Source organism: Lactuca virosa, chromosome 7 (genome assembly GCF_052849685.1).
Source record: "Lactuca virosa cultivar CGN04683 chromosome 7, Lactuca_virosa_CGN04683_v6, whole genome shotgun sequence".
Lineage (NCBI taxonomy): Eukaryota > Viridiplantae > Streptophyta > Magnoliopsida > Asterales > Asteraceae > Lactuca > Lactuca virosa.
In genome coordinates, this window is record NC_136432.1 from 190,704,790 (window position 1) to 190,712,685 (window position 7,896).

Genomic DNA, 7,896 nt, shown 5'->3' on the forward strand with positions numbered 1-7,896 from the left:
CATCACCCAAGTTTCAGTTGGATAGAAACTTGGAATCATGCAAGTCGTATTGTATAGTGAGTGAGAATTTTCATTTTTGGGAAATTAAGACTAATTCCTTGTTCACATGTATGTGTGAGTCAAGTGAAGTATTGAAGGATTAGGTACACTAGATTGTGAGCTGGTCAGGTCCACCACGAAGGTCGATAAGATTATTCGTCATTATTTACTAAAGTTTAGTAAATATGGTTATACTTACAAGTTTAAGTGTAATTATGAAACATTGGAAAAGTTTCAATGTATGGCAGGACGGATAAGAAGAATCAAATTAGGCAGAAAGATAAAAGTTTCTCCAATCTGAAGAGATCGGAGAGTACTTGAGTATCTTGTTTTATGATTATCTTAGTGATTATAAAACCATATCACAATTGATCCTCTAAAGACACCTTAGTGCATTTGTTTGGCTAAGGAGATGAATCATGAATTGTGGAAATGGTCAAATCAAAAGATAAATCATACTTCATTCCAAAACAATGACTCTAAGATTGTAACTTGAGTGACATAAACTTTAGAAAGTTTATATGTCAAGAGGTTAGTGGGAGTCTTTAAAAATCTTGAGATGGTTTCAAGAACTAATTAAGAGTATTGTTAATCACTAGCCCACGACTTGAGGTTTGTAACCTATCATGTTGACATATTCTTATTTCTGTGCCTATTCCAGTCAAATTTGACTATGCTTGTGAGTTCTATGAGCTCTCATTTGTTTGCATAACAATGTGGAAGCAATGGTAGGCCCTTGAGCTGCCAAGTGGCAAGAAATTAAGATTGAACAAGTTCAGTCCATATGAGTTTGGGTTTGTCACTAACCCTGTCTTGTGATTATGTTTTTGACAAATTCACATGGATAGGAATACATACAACATAAAAAAATATAAGTTTCATACGGTTTCTCTCCGATTCATGAAAATGATGGTGAGGAAACGCTTTCACTAAGTAGATTTTAAGTAGATAGCAATTGTGATATTTGCATTCTCATGTCGTTAGTGGAGCGTGTTGTGACAACCATCAAACTTCGGTCAAGTCAAAGTCAAACAAAGTCAACTAGTCAAACCGGTCAACTCCATTAACCCTTGTATGATAGGGTTTACGTTATGTAATCACTGTACAATTCGCTATTTTAATGAGAAAACATCATTTGGAAAGTTCATGTGTTTGATTTTCCTTAGCCTTAACAGTGCTAAACAATGAACCAAAGCGATAAAACACTATTGCACAATCATCGGGATTGTGTAGGACACTAAATCATGGCTTAACGGGGTCTATGGACCTTGCGTTGCGAAGCCGGACACTCAAAAAGATCACAAACGAAACCTCTCTCAATCTCATTCAAACCCTATATATATTTATATATATATATATACATATGTATATATAGGGTGAGGACTTATTGTTGTTGTTATCATTTGTTAATCAATTTTTGATTTATAAACCGTTATCTCAAATACAATTGTTTGCCGACTTCAAAAGAAAACAAATTTCCAATTATAAAGGTTTCAACTTCACAATTTTCTCTACTAAAATTAGATTACTCACCAACTCTCGTAGTTGACCTGTTTTTACCCATGATGCAGATTTGAAGAATGAAGTTGATGAAAAATAGGTTGTGCCTTAGAAATCCACAAGACTATTTAAATTTGATGTAATAAATGTTGTTCATATTTGGATTTGTATTTGTATGTTGTGGATCTTGTTTGCATACTTAGTACTTAATTGAATCCAATCATATTATAACATAGTTGTCATGAGACTTTGAACAATATATCACGCCTCGATCGATTCCGACAAGGATCGGGGTGTGACACGTGTGTGGTTAACCGGCACACTAACTAGTGAGAATGGCAAAAGTTCTAGACAAACATGTGATCTATCTAAGGAAAGGTGTATGATTTTGATAATGGCTTATCAAAGCAATCTTGCTTCACAAATCTGAACTTTGGTAAGAAAGTCAATGAAGTATTGATTTCTAGAAGTCCAGCTGATTTCTGAGTACATGTCAAAGCTAGTGCGAGCATAAGAGTTATGCTAATAATCATCATTCAAGTGGGAGTATGATAATTATAATAAGTGTTGCAAGTTAGCAATGTTAATTATAGAAAACAAAAGGTTCAATTCACTTTGAAAAGTTTTTTTGGTATAACTAAGGGAGAAGATTTATACTTCATTCCAATTCTAAAAGCTTAGATTGAGATTTTAATCAACTTTAGTCAAGGATATATATGAATGTTATGTTGGAATGGTTCAACATAAGCAAATTCTATATATGTTGCATTCTCAAAATTTGATTATGATTACAGCATCCCTTTTCATAGTTCGAATTTTGAGAACATGGCAAATAAAAAAAATTTATAGCATGAATCGGGTCCCATATGCTTCGGGTATAGGATCGATTACATGTGCTATAATATTTATCCATTCTAAAATTTTCAAATGCTGAGGGCGTTAAGAGGGAAAAAGGAATAGAACTGGACTTGACTAAAATGATTAAGCAATTGTCGAGGACATCTGAGGTTTGCCAAAGATTGGTTGCTCATGGACAATTGGAAGTACAGAGATATGACCATATTGACATATTCTGAAAGGAGGCAACTCTTGTTCAGAAGTGATAGTCAAAATGGGAATATGGAACTGTCTCCATAGGTGGAAGTTATTTTTTGAATCCGTGTAAGATTAGAGAACTTAATTGAAGAAGGGTGTTCAAAGGAATGTACTTTGAATGTGAGAATTCGTTTCCATGGAATTGCTCTCCATTGAAATACTTTGTAATGTCTGTTCCCAAATCTTTATGACTTGTGTGCATATTCATTGCAAGGGGATCATTGCATGTAAGTTTAGAATCTAATAGATTATAGTAAATGGCAAGAGTTTGGTATTCTTACATTTACAATAAGGATTGGGATTGTGAAATGAGCATCATTGAAATATTGTCAATTGGTCTGTTTCATAAAGTAAGGATCATAAGACAAACATAGTGTGCATACTTGGAGTATGGCATAGCTATTGTTCAGACAAACATAGTGTGCATGCTTGGAGCATGGCATGACTATTGTTTTTATTCAAGTATGAAGTTGATAATCGAAACATTATACAAAGAAAACTGAGTAATCAATATGGTGCTTAGATAAAAGATGTTTTATTTACACTCAAAGTGTTGGGGCCATATAGGATTAGTATTTTTCTTGTGTTTCACTTTGCATGTTTTGACTTCCAGAATAACTAGATCATTCTTCCCGAATGACTAAGTTATTCAAACCATCCACAGTCGATAATACATTGGAAGTAGGTATTAAGGCAAGACTGTCATGAAACTGGTTTCTATATGTCCAAGGTAGTGGACATAGCAAGAGTTGCTGCAACATTCATGAGTGCTCATAAGTTCAGAGTATTGGATTAAACCTACGCTCATTTGACTAACTTCATGGATTTTATCACAAGTGAATCATGAGACGATAATATCTTATATTCTTCAAACCTAGAGATATGAGTTGTTGACTATGACTTGGTTATACATTGATTGCAGGAAAACGCATTGGTAACTCGATGTTATAAAACGCGCCTTTATGTATGATTCAACAAGTAGTTAGTACAAGCATATGAGTCAAAGTTTATCCATTCCTTTTACCCTTAAAGGGATAAAAGCGATATATGTGTGCCCCTCGATGATTTAGTGATGACACCCTATGTGCTTGGCCAAGCCTGGACTGATTTGATTTGTTCAATTAGTCGTTCGTCATAAATCAGAAATTGGGAAACAACAAATGGACAGAGAGAATGATTGTAATCCATGTCTCAGTCCATATGATATCTAGAATGGAGGAATATATGATGACTTATCTAATGGACGCATCATTGATTTGTTCAGAGTTCGACAACGGCTTTTAAGAGCTACGATTGCTAGTCGGGTTATGAAGTCGTACTTGCAATAATAATTATTAGAGTTATCCAAGTGGGAGACTGTTGGATTAGTGTCTAAGTCCATAACTATAATTGGTATATACTTGACCCGACCCGGCATACTCCATTTGGGTTGCATGGCATCATAACATTTGGATAGACCTTTTGTGAGAAGATGATATTTGTGAAATCTTAATATATTATAAGTTCTAATATATTAATATGAAATCATATTATTTAATTAGTATTGATCAAGAATTAATTTGGAATTAATTTAGTGATCCAAAGAGACTAATTAAATGTATGAGGATTGATTGTGTAAATCATTCATTCTTATATATGTGGGCTTATGATCCATGATTCCTTATGTTGGGTTTAACCCATGTGGTGACCCATGGATACTCCATGGAGGTTAAAACCCATGGAGCATAAGGAATGGGTAAAGTCATGAGTTACATGGTGTAACCCTAATGTGCCCACTATATAAAGATCCCATTGGTTGGTGAAATTGGCACTAAGGCATAAACAAGAGGGCAAGCCGATTTCTAGAGTGAAGTATCTCTTCCCATGGTTATTCCAAGTTGTTTTGATGTTGTGTGAACCATTTGAGGCGTCACACTTGGGGCACTAGGCTCTTGAGCTCCATGCAATCAAGCTACAACAAATAGGTATGTAATTCTACTAGATTTTATATTACATGAACTTTATATTATGCTCGTTAGAACGATACCTTGGAAAAATGATGTTTGCATGTATAATAAAGAAAACATACATCCAAGGTATTTAGGGTTGCATGTACACCATAGGAGTGTTAGAATGCTCAAAACCCAACAATAAAGATATTACATATATCGTAAATTTTTGTTGATTATAGGGATTGGAATCTTATCTATTTATACACTAAGACCCAAAGGGGATGCCTAGTTCAATTAAGTTTGGATATTGGGTACCAACATAGTAAGGGCGTGCGTTAGATTGGAACCAATAGTAGAGCTCTTTTCTATGACACTATTGTGTGTCAAGATATGGGTTATGTAACATAGTACTATATTAGTATTCCCCTCATTTTTTGACAACCAAAAATGGTGAGTCTATATCAGACTATTGGTGGGTATGTCTGAGTAATCTACCGGAGTATAAATGACCACCACTGACTAATCTGGGGGTACTAGATTGTATGTTTATTTGAATACTCTATCCTCATATGGTTGTCTTTATTGACTAAGACCTGTTGCCATAGAATCCTCAAAGAAGTATAGTTAATTCGTTGCTTATAGTGATCCATTAGGATAGATATCATAAAATCACTGTTATAGGATCAATATGTGAGGATCGATGGGATTGATAACTAAGGGTAAAATGTCTTATAGATATTTATATTGTGTTGTTGGATTACTTTTTGGTTTGCAATTTTACTGATTATGGATTATTACCTGATAGAAAACCCTATGTGTCTCACCAGGTTTTCCAAAACCTGACCCACTCAATTTAAGTGCATTACAGGTACTGGTGCTAAGGCTGTTAGATCTTGAATAGAAAGCTAAGTGATTAGCGATACAAGCCTGCAATATTATTCAGGATCGTTAGGTCTCTGCCTGTAATTTATGTACTGTATTGATTATGACATCCTTATACTTTTGTATATTGAAACAAAATATTTACTCATGATATTTTAATAAGACGAGAAAGTTTCTGCAAAATTTTTTATTATACTGTGATTTTTAACAAACAAAGAATATGGTTTTGAAAGTGTAAATAAAAAGTTTTTTTCAGTTCTGGAAAATAGGTGTAACGTCCCAAAAATTATAAATGTGATTTTTGATTTTAAATAGGTTAGCTAATAAAATTGTTTTACATGAAATCATGTTATAACAACCAATTGTTTGAAAACTATAGATTAAGAGAGTTAAATTACAAAACGTTGAAAACAATATCTTCGATGTGATTGTATAGTCCCGTTGAACTCTTCACACAAACAACCAACAAAAACATTTAATCTACAACTATAAGCATAAAACTTAGTAAGTTCCCTAGTATACCACATATGTCATCATGCATATAATGCATTTGTAAGATCCACTTTCAGAATGTTTCTAATCTCAGGATATCAGACCGTAATTTGATCAAGTAAAGCTCTTGGGCTTTAAGGGATTAAAGTTAAAACCCTATTGGATGTTGACAATATTGGTTAAGTGACTCAGGCCCTTGAATTGTGATTTGGAGCCAAAGGGTAAAATAGAAAAAATGATATTTAAGACTTCTTGCATGAATTAATGACTTTAGATCGCTATGTTTTAAGTAAAAAGAAATTAGATAGAATTATGGGGCTTGTCAATACCTTCGTGTGCATATATAAATCGCCAAAAATGGACTTGGAAGGAATATGTTATGACTTCTTTAAGATGCAATGAAATAGGTGAAAGCCCTTCACCATGCATTGGTGAGTAGGTCACCACACAGTGGTCACTACACAGCCTAAGCCCATGAATTTTAGGGTTTTCAATAGATTTAAGGTAAGGTTCCATGTTTTAGGGTATTTTCTTAGCATCCATCACATCTAGAGCTCCTTGGAGCAACCCCAACCTCCCTCGTCAAGACTTAAGCTCCTACTGTCTCCTTAAACCCTTATTGGGTTCTTTTGGTGGTGATTTGATGAAGCTTGAAGATCAAGATAATTCTTTTGGCACTTTTTGGTCCATTTTATAGGTGATCTTGGAGTTGAGTGGACTTTAATATCTTTTAATCAATTTGGAACGCTTCTTGGACCTTATAGACTTGGAAATTTATGATCTTCTGCCTTCCTTTTAAGCTATGTAAGTTATATTGGTCCTTCTAGTCGTTTTGGTATATTAAAGTTTAGATCTTAAAAATTTTCTGGAATTATTATGGATAAAGGTAGAAAAATTATCCATCTAAACATCATGTTGATTCATATTTCAAGGTTGGAGACTTGGAGTTAATGAATTATGTTGAGAAAGATGCATTTTTGCTCCCACTTTAGACTTAGTTATTTAGACCATCCTAAGGATAAAGTTATAAAATTTATCCACTAAGAAGCTTTTAGGTAGAAGATCTGATGTTTTGAACCTTAGTCTTTAAGGACTAAGCTCTTAATAGAGAAAAGTATTTTGGACCGGAACCACGACGTGGCCAAGGAAGTCCCACTACATGGTGGCAGGACTCATCATGATAGTTTTTTCATATGGCAGCCACGATGTGGCCATCAGTTGGTTACAGCGTGCTGACCTGCTGAGTAGACTTTAACCGTTGATTTTGAGAGTTGACTTTTGACCAATTTGACTTTTGGTCAAAGTTGGGTAGAACTGATTATTTGACTTAGGAGTAGTTCTGGTTTGGCTTTAGTTCTTAGATACATGTTTCTGTTAGTGATATTGTTGTGGATCTTATGTTGTTTAGCTCATGTAAGTTTTCTCACTATACTTTGTGCTACAGTATGTATCCTTTGTTAGGATATTAATATCATATAGTTATCTGTTAGACTGGTAGATCTGTTATCAATACAAGTGGTTTCTTGTTAGGTTGAGGTGGTCCTACTTTGTGTTGTAGGATAAGAGACCCGGGCGGTTCATTTTATATAGTTGGCTTAAGTGAAGTGCCCAAATTTGGATGCTATAGATTCCGGATGGCGGTCCAGCCTCATGTTGTAGGCCTTGTGTGCATGCATTTTATGTGTACTAGTTGTGTGGGGTATTTTGGGAGACTCACTAAGCTTTGTGCTTACATTTATGAATTAAATGTTTTAGGTACTTTATGAGCTCATAGGAAGGCGAAGAAGTGACTGTACACACCCAACCACAATTTATTGAGATTCAAGATTCTACGACTTTTTTCTTTACAACACGGATTTTGAACTACGGTTTGTAAATAAAGGTTTCACTTTGAATATGCCTTATAAATATGTGTTTACAATAAAAAATTTTATTCAGAAAATTGGGACGTTACAAG